Below are 17,738 nucleotides of genomic sequence, written 5' to 3'. Positions count from 1 at the left end.
ACTATAGTTTGATAACACTTCCAGAACTAGGGCAACCAATTTTCCTTGAAGGTGGAACTTGGTAGTTTATCTCCATGTCCACCATAATCTACCAAGCAAATTTGAAATGTGACCATACTGGGTGCAGCATTTGCTTTAATTGTGTGACCAATATATGGTGCTGCTTTCACCCATCTCCAGAACACAAGAGTCCAGGGCTGGTGGCACTGCAGGAGAGTTAATACTAAGTGCCCTTCCAGTGTTTTGCCTTTCAGCCACTAAGGGGTTTTTCTTCCTATCCCACCCTTGGACTAAATGGCTTTGAAGGTCTTGGTTCCCAAGAGAAAATCACCTTCATCAAGAAAGATGGCATAGAATTGAAAGCTTAGATACTCTTCAGGTCATTTTGGGCACCATATGCTGCTAAAAGAGCAGTCAGAGAAGGAAGTGACTCTATTGGCTAAGAAAATTGTCCCACTTGCCATGAGGAACCCAGGTTACTTAAACACCTTTGGGCCAATGAAACTATACCATGAATTCCTGCATCTAAAAGTAAATGACAATATCTTGACAAAGATAAGACCACTGGGAATTCAGGTCCATCAGGATTGAAGATTTGTATCACACTCCTGTTAGTTAGTCAAGGTATTGGCAGAAGGTAGGGGGGACATAAAATAAATAATGGAAGGAGGATATTGTGATCATCAATTGTGGTCTAGTGATCATTTAGAGGGACTGACTGTGGCAACCTGGATATTATCTTATTTCTTCCTACTTCTCCTTCAATATTCTATTTGTGCATAAATGGAGTCTAATGTCATGATGTAGGTTCCAAAAGGGAGCATACAAGTATTTATATCATATCGTGATAGTCCATGGCCAATGACACCTTCTGAGGTTTTCTTCATGTGAATGAAAGGCAGGAAAGAATGCTGAGTGGAGATGTGGTTGAGTTTCACTGGTTATTTTCCATTTGCCTTTCTCAGATGTGCTCTGTTCTCTGTCCTCATCTGCCAATCTCTGTAGCCCACAAGGCTCTGTTTGAAGTTCCCCCATCATCCCAGAACTTTTGCCAGTTGGCTTTCATTTGGGAAAGAGCATTGGGAAACACAGGCATTCTATTGGAAATTAGAATAAAACAGAAGTCAGAGTATTTCTTCCCTGTTCCCTCCATGCTGTAGTGGCAAAATGTTGCTCTCTTAGATATTTCAGCAGTGTTGTTATTTTCCTTAATCTTGACCACACTGTATTTGTAGTTCCTTAATTAAAAACTCAACATTTAAACAATCTGGGGTGGATTATGTTTCCTGATAGGATTGTGAAGAGTACAGATATTTGAATTAATAGTATCCACACAGTCTAACACAGTCACCTCTAAATCAGTAAGCTCTTTATACCAAAGTATCTATTGGCCACATTTAGGCATAGCCATACTGTTGGTGCTTCCATAGTGATGTGTTTCTAGATCCTCTGAAAGTGTCACCATACAAGTTAATCAAAGTCCATCTGTTCCTGCTTAAATTGGTGTTGTGTGCTCAATGCAGTGTTTTAATTAATAGCCCTCTTGAATGAGCAATCCACAACTTAAGAAAATCTTTGGAAAGGAACTCTTGTAATAGGAAAGGGAGGCAATGGAAGTAACACATGACAAGCAATGCCCTCAAAACAATCTCACATTATAATCTATTATGATCTCAATTTTATAGATAAGAAACGACCTTAGAGGGTTGAAGGGATGAGTGCTGGATCCCACACTTTGTAAGAGACAGTAGATAGTAAATGCCACCAGTGATACCATTATCTGGAGATTCTGAAACACTATTTTCACACTATTCTCACTGTTTCTATTCCATGTTAGGATTTAGGATTTTTTTTTCTATCTCTATTTCTGAGTACTAATTCAAGGAGGAGAAATCTGGGTGGTCTTTTTTTGATTAAACTGGTCTTCTGCTTAGCTTTCACTTTAGCTCAACTCAGAGTTTTTGGAATCATATATATTTAGAATCAATATTTTAAGTGCCTTAGGCCAGCATTGGCACACATGTGCTCAATAAAAATAAGTTCCTTGAAAATAACACAATAGACAGGTTACAGGGATATGGGGGCAAAAAATCCCAAATGTTGTTGTTGTAACCAAGCTACAGCAAGTATGCGGGATTCATAATCTTTTGTGCCATCCTTCATTTTTATTAAATGCCTTGGCTGCCACCTCAGGCATCTAGCTACTCCTTACAAAGTTATTATTTCTTTACTCTGGTTGACAGAAGATTGATCAAATCTGCTTGTGGAAATCTAAATAACATCAGTAATATCAGTGCTTCAATCATGTTATTTTGAGCCTGTCTAGAGCAGTTTCCCAGAACTAAACTCTATAAATGAAATTTTAAGAAGTATACCTAGGTTGATATTTTCAACCAACAGATACACCATTTTAGTTTAAGACTGTGAGACAGAAACTAAGCCTAAAGTAGTTTCTGTGGTTTTCTTTTGTAATTGCTTTAATTAAATATATAGATATAGATAGATATAGATACAGATATATTACGTTGCAACATGTATTATATATTATATCATACAAAAAGGTATTTGAAACTTTTTAGTTACAATGAGATACAGTTTAGTAAGAAATTATTTATGTTTTATCAGGAAACTTATCTATCTGGCTGACAAAGTCAAATTTGTATGCATGAACAGACTTTGCTTTTGTCTTCATGGAGTAGTCCCTGAAGACATCCCGGTAGTAAGGACTAAGGGAAATACACAGAAAAGTTTGAATTTCCTAATATTCTAAGTATAGATATCATTAGCACTGTGAAGTAGCTATTTGGAAGGATTCATTTCATAAATATTTGTTAAATCTTTTCATTCATTCCATAGATATTTTTTTTAATATCTGCTTTGTGCCACGATCCTGAAAATAGGATTTTTTTTCAAGTTTAATTAATTTGCAGTGTTATAATTAGTTTCAGGTGTATAATATAGTAATTCAACAATTCTATAATTTACTCAGTGCTCATCACAGTAAGTGTACTCTTAATACCCTTCACTTTTTTCACACATCCACTCACCCATCTCCCTTTTGGCAACCATCAGTTGGTTCTCTATATTTGAGTGTCTGGTTTTGGTTTCTTTTTCTCTTTGTTCCTTTGCTTTGTTTCTTTTTTTTTATAATAATATTTTTTTATTATATTATGTTAGTCACCATACAGTACATCCCTGGTTTTTGATGTAAAGTTCAATGATTCATTAGTTGTGTATAACACCCAGTGACCGTGAGATCATATGGTATTTGTCTTTCTCTGACTGTCTTATTTCACTCAGCATTATACCCTCTAGCTCCATCTATGTTGTTGCAAATGGCAAGAGTTCATTCATTTTTATGGCTGAACAATATCGTGCTTATATTGTGTGTGTGTATATATATATATATATATATATATGCATGTGTGTGTGCATATGATCATATGATGAATATGATTTTTACTATATATATATATATATATATATATATATATATATATATATATATCACCTCTTATTTATCCATTTATCCATTCACTTACCAATGGACACTTGGGTTGCTTCCATATCTTGGCTCTTGTAAGTAATGCTGAAATAAACAATAAGCATAAGGGTGTATATATCTTTTTGAATGAGTGTTTTTGTTTTCTTTGGGTAAACACCCAGTAGTGGGATTACTGGATCATATGGCAATCCTGTTTTTAATTTTTTGAAGAACTTCCATACTGTTTTCCACAGTAGCTGCATCAGCTTTTATTCCAACCAACAGTGCACAAGGGTTTTTCTCCATATTCTTGCCAACACTGTTGTTTCTTGCGTTTTTAATTTTAACCATTCTGACAGGTATGAGGTGATATTTCTTTGTAGTTTTGATTTGCATTTCCCTGATGATGAATGGTGTTGAGCATCTTTTAATATGTCCGTCGGCCATCTGTATGTATTCTTTGGAGAAATGTCTGTTCATGTTTGTTGCCCATTTTTTAATTGGATTATTTGGGTTTTTCTGGGGGGTGTTGAGTTGTATAAGTTCTTTATATATTTTTGATATTAATCCCTTATCAGATATATCATTTGCAAACATCTTGTCTCATTCAGTGGATTGTCTTTAGTTTTGTTGATGATTTTCTTTGCTGTGCAAAAGCTTATTTTGTTATTGTCCCAATACTATAATTTTTTTTGTTTCCCTTGCCAGAGGGGACATATTTAGAAAAATGTTTTTGTGGCTAATGTCAAAGAAGTTACTGCCTATGCTTTCTTTGAGGATTTTATAGTTTCAGGTCTCACATTTAGATCTTTAGTTCATTTTGAGTTTATTTTTGTGTATGGTGTAAAAAAGTGGTCCGGTTTCATTCTTTTGCCTATAGTTGTCCAGCTTTCGCAATATCATTTATAGAAGAGAATTTTTCCCTCATTTTAGATTCTTGCCTTCCTTTGTCATAGATTATTTGACTATAAAAACATGGGCTTATTTCCAGGCTCTCTATTCTGTTCTATAACTTTATGTGTCTGTTTTTGTGATTATTATACCTGTCTGTTTTGATTATTATACCTTTGAAGTATATCTTGAAATTTGGAATTGTGATGCCTCCAGTTTTGCTCTTCTTTCAAGATTGTTTTAGCTATTTGGAGTCTATTGTGGTTTCACACAAATTTTAGGATTATTTGTTCTTGGTTCTGTAAAATACATTGTTGTTATTTTGATAGGGATTGGATTAAATATGTAGATTGCTTCTGGTAATACAGACATTTTAACAACATTCCCCCAACCCGTGAGCATGGAATATCTTTCCATTTGTTTGTGTCATCTTTAATTTCTCTCACCAATGTTTTATAGTTTTTGGAGCATAGGTCTTTTACCTCTTTAGTTAAGTTTTTTCCTAGGTATTGTATTATTTTTGGTACAATTGTAAATGGGATTGCTTTCTTAATTTCTGTTTTTGCTACTTCATTATTAGTGGGTATTTATGCAAAATATTTCTGTATATTAATTTTGAGTCCTATGATTTTGCTGAATTTGCTTATCAGCTCTAGTAGTTATTTGGTGATGGCTTTAGGGTTTTCTACATATAGTATCATGTTATCTGGAAATAGTGAAAGTTTTACTTCTTCCTTACTAATTTGGATACCTTTGATTTCTTTTTCTTGTCTGATTGCTGTGGCTAGGACTTCCAGTACTAGTTAAATAAAAGTGGTAAGAGTGAACATCCTTCTCTTGTTCCTGATCTTAGAGGAAAAGCTTTCAGTTTTTCACCATTGAGTATGATGTTAGCTGTGGTTTTTTCACATATGGCCTTTATTTTGTTAAGATATATTCCCTCTAAACATACTTTGTTGAGAATTTTTATCATGAATGGAAGTACTTTGTCATATGCTTTTTCTGCATCTGAGACAATTGTATGGTTTTATCCTTTGTCCTGTTGGTGTGATGTATCACACTTATTGATTTGTGAATATCGAGCGACTCTTGCATCCCTGGAATAAATCCCACTTGATCATGGGAAGTGATTTTTTAAATATATCATTGGATTTGGTTTGTGATTATTTGTTGAGGATTTTTACATCTATATTCATCAGAAATAGTAGCCTATTTCTTCTGTGTGTGTGTGTGTGTGTGTGTGTGTGGTGTCTTTATCTGGTTTGGGTATCTGAATAATGCTGGCTTTGTAGAATGAATTTGGAAGTTTTACATCCTCTTTTATTTTTTGGAATAGTTTCAGAATAGGTATTAATTAACTCTTTTGTAAATGTTTGGTAGAATTCACCTGTGAAGCCATCAGATCCTGGACTTTTTTTTTGTTGGGAGTTTTTTGAATAATGCTTTGTTTTAACACTAGTAATCAGTCTGTTCAAATTTTCTATTTTTTCCTGATTCAGTTTTGGAAAGTCATATGTTTCTAGAAATTTATCCATTTCTTCTAGGTTGTCCAATTTGTTGGCATATAATTTTTCATAATATTCTTTTAGAATTCTTCATATTTCTGTGATTGTTTTCTATTTCTCCTCCTCTGTTTCTGATTCTATTTATTTGAGTTCTCTCTCCCTCTCTTTCTCTCTCTCTCTCTCTCAAGTGTGATAAAGGTTTATCAATTTTCTTGATCTTTGCAAAGAACCAACTCCTGGCTTTAATGATCCATTCTAGTGTGTGTGTGTGTCTGTCTGTCTGTCTGTCTGTCTGTTTAATTTATTTCTGCTCTGATCTTTATCAACCCCTTCCTTCTACTGGCTTTAGGGTTTGTTTGTCCTTTTTCTGAATCATTTAGGTATAACATTAAGTTGTTTATTTGAGATTTTTCTTGCTTTTTGAGGTCGGCCTGTATTGTTATAATCTTCTTTCTTAGAACAGCTTTTGATGCATCTGAAAGATTTTGGACCGTTGTGTTTTCCTTTTCATTTATGTCAATGTATTTTTTAACTTTCTCTTTGATTTCTTGGTTGACTCATTGATTGTTTAGTAGCATGTTATTTAGCCTCCATGTATTTGTGTTCTTTCCAGATTTTTTCTTGTGATTGATTCCTAGTTTCATACTGTTGTGGTTGGAAAAGATGTATGATATGATTTCAATCTTTTTGAATTCACTGAGAGTAGTTTATGGCCTATTGTGTGATATATGCTGGAGAATGTTCCACATGCACTTGAAAAGAATGTGTATTCTGCTATTTTCTGATAGAATGTTCTGAATATATCTGGTTTAATGTGTTATTCAAAACCACTGTGTCCCTGTTGATATTTTGTCTGAATGATTTATTCATTGATATAAGTGGGGTATTAAAGTCCTCTACTGTTATTGCATTACTATCAATTTCTTCCTGTATATCTGTAAATAGTTGCTTTATGTATTTGGTGCTCCCATGTTGGATGCATAAATATTTACAATTGTTACAGCCTCTTGTTGGATTATTCCTTTTATGATTTGAAGTTTCTTCTTTGTCTCTTGTTACAGTCTTTTTTTTTCCCAAGTCTATTTTGTTTAATATAAGTATTGTTACCCAGACTTTCTTTTTGCTTCCATTTGCATGATATCTTTTCACTTTCAATCTGCAGGAGCCTTTAGGTCTAAAATGAGTCTCTTGTAGGCAGCATATAGATAGGTCTTCTTCTTTTATCTCTCAGTCACCCTACAGCTTTTGATTGGAGTGTTAAGTCCATTTACATTCAAAGTTAATATTGGTAGGTATGTATTTATTACCATTTTGTTACTTGTTATTGATTTGTTTGTTTTTTTGTAGTTCTTCTCTGTTCCTTTCTTCTCTTCTCCCTTTCCTTGTGGTTTGATGGCTTTCTTTAGTGATATGTTTGGATTCCTTTCTCTATTTTATGCACATCTATTACAGGTTTTTGACTTGTGATTATCATTAGGTTTATTTTTTTTTATTTTTTTTTTAAGATTTTATTTATTTATTTGATAGAGATAGAGACAGCCAGCGAGAGAGGGAACACAAGCAGGGGGAGTGGGAGAGGAAGAAGCAGGCTCACAGTGGAGGAGCCCAATGTGGGGCTCGATCCCAGAACGCCGGGATCACGCCCTGAGCCGAAGGCAGACGCTTAACCGCTGTGCCACCCAGGCGCCCCTATCATTAGGTTTATATATAACATCCCATGCACATAGCGATCTATATAAGGTTAGTGGTTGCTTATATTTAAGCACATTCTAAAAGCACTAAATGTTTACTTCCACCACCCAATTTTATGTATATGATGTCATACTTTATATACTTTTATTCTGTGAATCCCTTGAGTGATTTTTATAGGTATAATTGATTTTATTGTTCGTATGCTTTAATCTCCATACAGGTTTTATAAGTGATTAATCTACTACTTTTATTATGTTTGTATTTACCTGTGAAATTTTCCCCTTTCCTGACTTTCTTACTACTGATTATGGCCTTTTCTTTCCACTCAGTGAATTCCTTTTCATGTTTCCTGGAAGGCTGGTTCAGTGGTGATATACTCCTTTAATTTTTGTTTGGGAAACTCTGTATCTCTCCTTCTATTCTGAATAATAAACTTGGTAGATAGAGTATTCTTGATTGTAGGTTTTTCCCTTTTGCTGAATATATCATGACACTTTCTTCTGGCCTGAAAAATTTTTGCTGAAAAATTCGCTGCTGAAAAATTTGTGGCTCGCCTTATAGGATTTCCCTTGTATGTAGCTATTTTCTTTTCTCTCCCTGCTTTTAAAATTCTTTCTTTATCACTACTTTTTGCCATTTTAATTTCTATGTATCTTGGTGTGGATTTCCTTGGGCTGATTTTGTTGGGGGCTCGCTGTGCATCCTGGATCTGGATATCTCTTTCCTCCCCTAGATCAGGGAAGTTTTCAACTATTATTTCTTCAAATAAATTCTCTGCCCCCTTTTTGCTTTATTCTCCTCCTGGGCTCCTTATAATACAAATCTTATTATGCTTAATGGCATCACTGAATTTCCCTAACCTATTCTCATTTTTTATTATTCTTTTTCCTTTTTGCTATTCAGCGTGGTTGCCTTCCATTACCCTGTCTTTCAGTTCACCAATCTTTCTTGTTTTAAAGATTTTATTCATTTATTTGTCAGAGAGAGAGAGAGCAAACACAAGCAGGGGGGTGGCAGGCAGAGGGAGAAGCAGGCTGCCTACTGAACAGGGAGCTCAATGTGGGATTCGATCCCAGGACCCTGAAATCCTGACCTGAGCTGAAGGCAGACACTTCATGGAATGAGCCACCCAGGTGCCCCACTGATCCATTCTTCTGATTCCTCTAGTCCACTATTTATTCTCTGTAGCGTATTTTTAATTTCAGTTATTGAGTTCTTCATCTCTGATTGGTTCTTTTTGATAGAAATCTTCTATCTCTTTGTTTAAGGTTTACTGAGATGCTCCACTCCTTTCTCAAGTCCAGCGAGTATCATTATGACCATAATCTTTTCATGTACTAAGAAAATCAGCTATGTGTCCTGATCTTGAAAGCAGTGGCTGTATGAAGAAGTCTTGTGGTGCCCTGTAATGTAATATCCCTTGTTTACCAGAACCTGACACTCAGGGGTATCTCCTATATGGTTGTGGGTACCCTACTGTTGTGACTGATCCACGTTTGTCTTTAGTCCAATCATCTGCAATAGCCCCCTTTGCCTGTTGCAGGCAGGGTTTGGTTGCAGTGATGTTAAGGGGCCAGCCTGGAGCCTTCTTGGTTTGTAGTCGGATCAGACCTCAACCTGTTTGCCAGGGCTGTGGGTACATCAAACTACAAGACACTCCTGCATTGTCTTCTGAGAGACTTTTGTTTGTGGGCAAGGCCTGCAGTCAGACCAGATAGACATCTGTCTGTTGTTGTTCCCAGTCTGTCTGTTGGGGTTACGGTGACCCCAATAACAGGGTTTTCTCCTTGTCGCTGCCCCCTGTGAGGTTTTTGTTGGTGGATGGGGCTGGCTGTCAGATTAGTTGTCTGTCCCCTGACCACTGCTGGGGCTACAATCAAATTGTTGTGTTAATCTTCCCCTCTCCCCAGGGCAAGAGTCATTTTAGAGTGGTGCTGGCTGCTGCTGGGGCTGGTTGCAGAAAGAAATATGTCAGGAGCTTCTTTGGAGGGACTTCTGATGAGTGGAGTGGGTTGGATGGGTTGGATCCACAGGACAATATGGCTCAGAACTTTTTTCTGCAGGTGTCTGGTTATTGAGGCTAAGGCTGGGAGAGAGAAATGGTGCCCCCCAGGTCTTTTTTCTTTGGAATTATCTCCTAAAAAATCCCTGTTCCTCCAACATACATTCTGAGATTAGTAAACAAATCTTTTTCCCATGTACAGCAGGCATTTTTAAACTGCTGCTTCTGTGCTCTATCGGGGCAGGGATTTTGTTTTACTCGGTCTTTAAGGGCGGAGACTCAGTTTCGTATCACTCTCTGGCTTTCCCAAAGCTAAGCCCACTGATTTTTAAAGTACCCAGAGTTAAGCACCTCTGGTTGTAAAAACCTCATGGAGTTCAGCCCCACTGGTTTTTAAGGTCAAATGTTATGGGGACTCATCTTCCCAGTGGGGGTCCCTGGTGCTGGGGATGCCTGCTGTGGGGTCTATTCCTCTCCTTTTTCTGTGCTTGTCTTGTCCTTCCTGATTGTGCTTAGTCTTGCCAGGAGTTTAATTTCCAACTGCGTCTCTGCCCTTCCTACTCTTTTCAGTGTGAACTCCTCCCTGTGATTAACCATGGAGAGTCTGTTCTACCAGTCTCCAGATTGTTTTCCGGGTGAGTTGCACTGAAGTAGCTGTTATCCTGGTGTATGTTGCACTGAAGTAGCTGTTATCCTGGTGTATCGATGGAATGAGGTGAGCTTAGGGTCCTCCTATTCCACCATCTTCCCAGGATTCTCCTGAAAATAAGGTAATTCCTGAATTTATACTGAGAAAGCAGGTTCGGTGCCAAGCAATGCATTTAACCTTGAAAATAATATTGCACAATATCCAGTGTAAATTTAACTACTTTATAATCTAAATCTTCATCTTCTTGTATATTTATAACTGAATCTCTTCCTCATTTAGACTTTATCTTCCCAATAAAGCAAAGTATGCAAAATACATAGTGTGCATCATGGTCCATTAGGGATAGTATACTTAGCAATGACTATATTAGTTAAAAATTCTGGCATCTATGGAACACTGCCATTCTGTCATGAGTTGAGCTAAGTGTCTCACACATTTTTTACTTATCTCAACAGCCCAAGTCTGCAATTGTTCTGTTCTTATAAATGAAGCAACTAAAGCTAATACATGATAATAAGCTTGTCTAAGGTCCATAGGATGTATTATTGGGTGGTATTAGGACTTAAATAGATGTTTGCCCTCAAAGGTGGTTCAGTGCGGTGAGCCCTGATGTTCATCCACATTTCCTGCCACTGCTCACATCAAGGCAGCAATGAAAGCAGAGGCCTTTGCTTGTCTGGAGCTCCTTTTGTCACAACTTAGGGGTGATGGTGGCTGTTGGGTAGACTGACTCTCCAGTAGAGGAGAAAGAAAGCACTCCTATTGCACTCAAAGCAAAATGGAAAATTTCACAGGAGAATCATCTCAAAGGAACACAACATACATGTAGAAGTCTTGTTTGTAATGGTAAACAACAGGCATAGAGACTCCAGCTCCAACTGATCACTTCTTTTACTGACAGTTTGTCTACAATTCCAAGTAATTAAAATTCAGCATAACCCCTTCCTTATTATCAATATCTTCTTTAAACAAAAATAATTTTCCTATCCCACTAGTGATTTTTTAAGAAACATCAGACAATTACAAAATAGTACATTTATCAATATTAAGTTTTATTAACAAAAAAAATTTACACAGAAGGCTAGAATTTAAGTTCAGAGATGTTGGTCCTTTTCATTAGTATGAATTAACAGCATGACGCAAATCACTAAATAGCATGCAATTATTTGGTAATGAGTTATAAGCATAAGTCATCTCCCAAAGAGTAAATTAAGTATTCATTAGAAAAAGTAATCACTATTAATTGCATTAATCATTTCAATTAAAAGGTAGAAAGTTTGTTTTTATATGAAACTGGAATATTTTAGTTTCCATCTTTGGAAAGTTTGAGTTCTCTGAATTTTTCTTTTTTCAATTCTCTGGATTTTATAAAAAATAAAGAAAAAATGAACATATGGATATTTATATACATTTTATTTCTACAATGTTTGAAGACTAACTGAAGTGATTTTTGTGGCCATTATCAGTCTTATGTGAAGTTGTAGAGCCTAGAAAATTAATTTAATATTTCCGGAAAAAAATATAAAATCTTTTTCTGTAACCATACAATTGTTTGTAAGATACATCTCTCACATTTTAACATTTACATCTGTATGATGAATGACATCCAAATTTCCATAGTACAATTTTATGACAAACTGATGGTTAATTTTGTGTATCAGCTTGACTAGACAATGGGATGGTCCCTGATATCTGATAAGACATTTTCTGAGTGTGTCTTGAGAGTCTTTCCAGAGGAGACTGGTATATGAGTTGGTGAACTGAGTAAAGCAGAGTGCTGTCCCTCCTGTAGCCCTGAGTGCTTAAATAGAATAAAAAAGTGGAGGAAGGGAGGAGTTGGTCTCTTTGTCTGAAGGTTGAGCTGGGATATAGATCTGCCTTCAGCACTCCTGGCTCTCAGGCCTTCAGATTCAGACTGGGATCCACAACTTTGGCTCTCCAGCTTTCAGGGCTTTGAACTATACCACTAGATTTTCTGGGTCTCCCACTGGCAGACAGCAGGTCTTGGGACTTCGCAGCTTCCATAATCTAATATCTATGTGTTCCGAATTGGTTCTTTAGTATGACTAGATTAAAAGGCACGATGATCCATGGCATGATATGGCAATAGTGACATGGGAAATATCTGCACTGGATACTCCTAATATATCACTTATCAGAAGCAAGGTGACTCTATATATGATACTTTAGAACATTTAGTAACAAATATAATGATGTTGGTTGATTTCTCCTAATGTTTTGGACAAAGTGGAGAAAGAAAAGGATGAGCTCAGGGATTCAAGTTTCTAGCTCAAGTGCCACATAAATGACCTGAAGGCCTATGTGTACCCTGAAGGAAACATTTATCTCCTGAAGCTGCAGGACTAAAGTGGTGAAAATCCAAATGCAGAATCCCATCTGTGATTGGTTGAATTATAATGTAATCTGAATTTTTAGCCTTGCAAAGTATCTACTATTAAAGAAAGAGCATTGATTAGAAAAGAATGGGATTGGGGTGCCTGGGTGGCTCAGTTGGTTAAGCATCTGCCTTGGGCTCAGGTCGCGATCTCAGGGTCCTTGGATCAAGCCCCACATCAGGCTACCTGCTCAGTGAGGAGTCTGCTTCTCCCTCTCCCTTTGTGCTCTCTGTCTCTGTCTCTCTTTCTCTGGCTTTTACTCTCTCTCTCTCAAATAAATAAACAGGGGGAAAAAAAAGAAGAAGAAAGAAAGAAAGAAAGAAAGAAAGAAAGAAAGAAAGAAAAGAAAGAAAAGAAAGAAAAGAAAGAAAGGAAGAAAGAAAGAAAGAAAGAAAGAAAGAAAGAAAGAAAGAAAGAAAGAAAGAAATCATATAAACTGCAGGAAGACCCTAATGAAGCTGAAGACGTTGAGACCTTCAATTTCAATGAGCCTTCTCTCTCAGGGGAAGTGGCCTCGCTGCCACCAGTGGCAATGGCATCCCCACAGGCAGTGATATCAGATGTCTTTTCTGCCTCTGCCTGAAGTATCTGAGGGGATTAACCCTGTATTGCCTGAGGAAATGGTAATGGACTCTCCTGAGGCAGTTCCCTTGCAAGATAAGACTGGTTCTTCTCATGATGCACCCCGACCCTGCCTCTCGACCCATAAGGAGGTGGGCTACACTCAAAAAGAGCTACTTGAGTTTAATTTACACAGACAGGAATCAGGAACATATGTAGGAATGGATATCAAAGGTGTGGGTTAATGGTAGAAGGACATATTGATAGGGGTTTACTAAACAAAGATTCTGCATTTAAGGGCTAGCTTGGTGAGTTAGAAAGAGCTCTAAAATTTGTTTGGTTGCCTGAAACATGAACCAAAAGGTGGCCTATAGTGAAAGAATTGGAAATCCCCTGCGGTTTAATGTAGAGAAAGGGAAGCAAAGGCCTAGGGAAACTGGAATATTAGAGTGGATTTTTCATTTAATACCTGCTCACTTACATTAGGAAGATCCAGAAGATAGGCCTTCTGTCACAATTGTGAGAAATTAGTGTGTGAGGGGTGCCCCAGCATCTTTGAAGAGCCCCATGATCCTTCTCTGTAGGTGAGATTTCAGAATGGGAACTCTAGCCACTCAATTGGAAAACCTAAATACAGGGAGGGTAATTTGATCCTGGGTTCAGGGGCCAAGAGGAGACACTAGGATGCCAAAGGCAGGATACAGGTGATGGACTGCAGAGTCAGAGCAAACCTATGCTGTTTGCTAGTTGATCGTTGTATTTCAAGAAGTGAATGAATATGATGCCTATTAAATTCTTACCTGATCTGTTTAAGCAGAAACATTCTAGCAGACACCAAAAGTCTATGCTGAATCATAAAAACAGATGACCCCTCAATTAATTCTCAAATTTCAGCCAATTTATAGACCCAGAACCCCTTGAATAAAGGAAAGGCTGGGTTCCTTTGAGAAACAGCCCTGGTACACGGCAGAAAATTTATACTGTTAATCTTCTCAGTTTTCCCCAAAGGGACTCATAATCTTTTACCAGAGTAAATATATATTGGAGAAAAGGAAAAACAAAAACAAAAAAACAACAACGCAGGACTTTAGGGGAATTCTGGACAGTGGCTTTTTTTCTTTTTTCTCTTTCTTTCCTTTCTTTCTTTCTTTCTTTCTTTCTTTCTTTCTTTCTTTCTTTCTTTCTTTCTTTCTTTCTTTTCTTCCTTCCTTCCTTCCTTCCTTCCTTCCTTCCTTCCTTCCTTCCTTCCACTTCAGGAATTCATTCAATTTTTGAGTTCATTTACATGACAGTTTTTAATTGATACAAAATTTACATAATGCTAAACTGACCACTTTAAAGGGAATGGTTCAGTGAATAAACCGTAGTAAACTTACAGTGTTTGTGCAGCAAACATCATATCTATTTAGTTCAAAATATTTCTATCACTCTGAAAAGAAACCCAACACCTCTTAGGCAGTTGCTCCCCCTTCCTCCCTTCCCCTTCTCTCAGTGACCAGTCTGCATCTGACTGTATGGATTTGCCTATTCTGAATATTTCATATAAATGGGATCACAAAGTATGTGATGTTTTGTGTCTAATTTCTTCCACTTAGCCTAGTTTTTTGAGTTTATCACATTATAGCATATATCAGTACTTCATTTATTTATGGCTGAATAATAGTCTCTTATCTGTATAGAACACAATTTGTTATCCATTCATCCACTGGTGGGCATTGGGTTGTTTCTACCTTTTGGCTGTTCTTAATAGTATTTATTAGTTTTCTTTTCTTGTGGGCATATACCTAGGAATGGAATGACTGGGTCATATGGTATTCTATGTTTAACTTTTTTTTTTTTATTTCAGTATAGTTAATGCACAATGTTACATTAATTTCAGGTGTATAACACAATGACTCAACAAGTCTGTACATTGCACCATGCACAAGTGCAGTGACCATCTGTCACCACACAAGGCTCTTATAATAATACCACTGATATTTCTATGCTGTACATTTCATCTCCATGACTTATTCATTCCATAAGTGGAAACCTGTATCCCTCCCCATTATCCATTTTACCCATCCCCACACCTCTTTCCCATCTGGCAACCACCAGTTTGTCCTCTGTACTTACAGGTCTGATTCTGCTTTTTAATCGTTTATTCATTTGTTAACATTTTGAGGAACCATCACCTGCTTTCTGCAGTGGTAGAATGTAGGACAGTTCCAATTTCTCCACACCCTCACCAACACTGGTTAGTTTCCATTGCTCTGAACTGGAGTAATCTTTCAATGCTAAGTCAGACTGCAATAGCTTTGCCTTGGCCATTATCTCCTGCTTCTGGAGGGCTCACGTGAAAGCCTAGAGTCCTCTCCATTTTTTTCTGAACATCTACTGCTGGGCATGCACATTGCATTCCCTACTTCCCTGGTATAAATCACCTGGTGGTGATTGCTTTGAGTCTTTATTCCTTCAAAAGACTTCTTTCTCTGCCTCTTTCTTCTCATGCTTGGATATACTTGGTTTTTGCATTTTGTATTGTTCCTTGACCTATGTGGGCAGGAATGGTATATGTCTATAAACATTTTGACAACCTGGGCTACTGGTTGGAAAGCTGCTCTAGTCTAAGGGAGTGGGGAGGAAAAAAAAAAGAAAAAGAAAAAGGTCAGTTTCTGTGCCTGTGCCTCAGGGAAATGCTGAAAGGTCAAAACACAACATTCTAAGTGTATCTGTTGTAAGAACCACAAAATTTTAAGAACAAGGTCCATATTAACCCCTGACACCAGTAAGCCACATCAGGAACATAGGTCATCATACCTATAGCTACAGCCACTACCACTGGCTGGAGAATGGGTAGGCAAGTGAACACAAATGCTACTACACTTTCTTATCAAAAATTACCACTACCACCACCACCACCCCACTTTCTTTTAATTAAGCAGTTCTTTGATTGCAGCAAGTTTTGGATTCAATTCTAGAGTTCCAGAAAATTGATTCTAAAATTCTTCTTTGATGTGAAATCCTCTTTCATATCCTTAAAAATTTATTCTTTGCTTTCAAGTTTTAAAATTAACTGACTGAGCTGAATTCTTTTTTTTTAAAGATTTTATTTATTTATTTGACAGAGAGAGAGACAGCCAGCGAGAGAGGGAACACAAGCACGGGGAGTGGGAGAGGAAGAAGCAGGCTCCCATGGGAAGAGCCTGACGTGGGGCTTGATCCCAGAACTCCAGGATCACGCACTGAGCCGAAGGCAGATGCTTAACGACTGAGCCACCCAGGCGCCCCTGACTGAGCTGAATTCTTGTTACCCTGCCCCACAAGTCAGGTCTTTCTAGGTCTTGCCCATCTCAGTACATGGTAATTTTATTTTTCCTGTCTTATTTGGTTTTGGTTTGCCTTATCCTACTGGAATATAAGGTATATAAGATCAAGACTTCTGTTTAGTTCATTTCTATATGCCTTACATTAGAAAATATGAGAGGCATTCAATACATATTTGTCAAGTAGATGTAGAATTAAGTTTTCATCTTTTCACAAACTTTCACCTGAATTCTTCTGATGAATAAATCACTCTTCTTCACACTTTAGTTTATTTGCCTCTTATTGCATCTTATTACAAACTGCCTCATTCAGCTGTTGTGTGTTTTTAAGTAACTATAGTACTAGTCTCCAAGTGCCTTGAGAATGAGATTTTGTTTACCTAACACAATACCTTACCAGGAATAGATGCTCAGCTATTATTAATAGCTTTTTAAATCTCCAGCTGGATTCTTTTAGAATCCAAGTGGGTTATTTATAGCAAAGCCATGAGTGGGCATTATCTAAATAGCACAGCTTGTCCTCCAGAATGTCTCTATTCTAGTCATTTAAAGTCAATCTATGTTCATTTATTACTAGATTCTTAATATTAGTAACTTTTACTACTTACTCTTCTCCCCTCATAAAATAGGTTCCAACAGAGTGTTATTATATTTATCAACTTTTGTCTATTACTCCAGCTACATTGCTTGTGTACAATAATTATTGAAAATAATGAGGGGTCTGGGGGAAATGAAGCAAAAATTCATTTCAGGGGAACTAGAATATAAATGATCTTTTCCCTTTTTTACTTGTAGAGTTCTATTGTTCAGAAACACCACAGTCCTTTTTATGGGCTGAGAATAGAACTTTTATATTGATATTTAAACCTTTTTAGTCCTCTTTTTATTTTTGATGGCTTTTCAGTAGTAGACTGGTAATAAAGGAAAAACAAATGCAACTAAGACAAAAATGTAGTTAGGAGAAAATCAGAAGCAAACATTTAGGAGCACGTATTTTTATCTATCACATTATTATTAGTGGGATAAAAATGAAAACAAACATTTACAGTATGGAAATTGCCAATAAACATTGATGACTGATATGAGTCTTAAATGGTGTATTTTTTAAAAATTGAGTTGTTCGTTATATAATGTTAATTAAAAAGGGATCAAAATCTAATGTGTTTTGTCATACGTATTTTGTTTGAAAATTGCCAACACTTAATAAAATTGGAAGAAAATACATCAATAATTTTAACAGTACTTCAGGGACC

The sequence above is a fragment of the Ursus arctos genome, unplaced genomic scaffold, assembly GCF_023065955.2.
Source record: "Ursus arctos isolate Adak ecotype North America unplaced genomic scaffold, UrsArc2.0 scaffold_6, whole genome shotgun sequence".
Taxonomy (NCBI): domain Eukaryota; kingdom Metazoa; phylum Chordata; class Mammalia; order Carnivora; family Ursidae; genus Ursus; species Ursus arctos.
Note: the sequence above shows the minus strand (reverse complement) of the source record.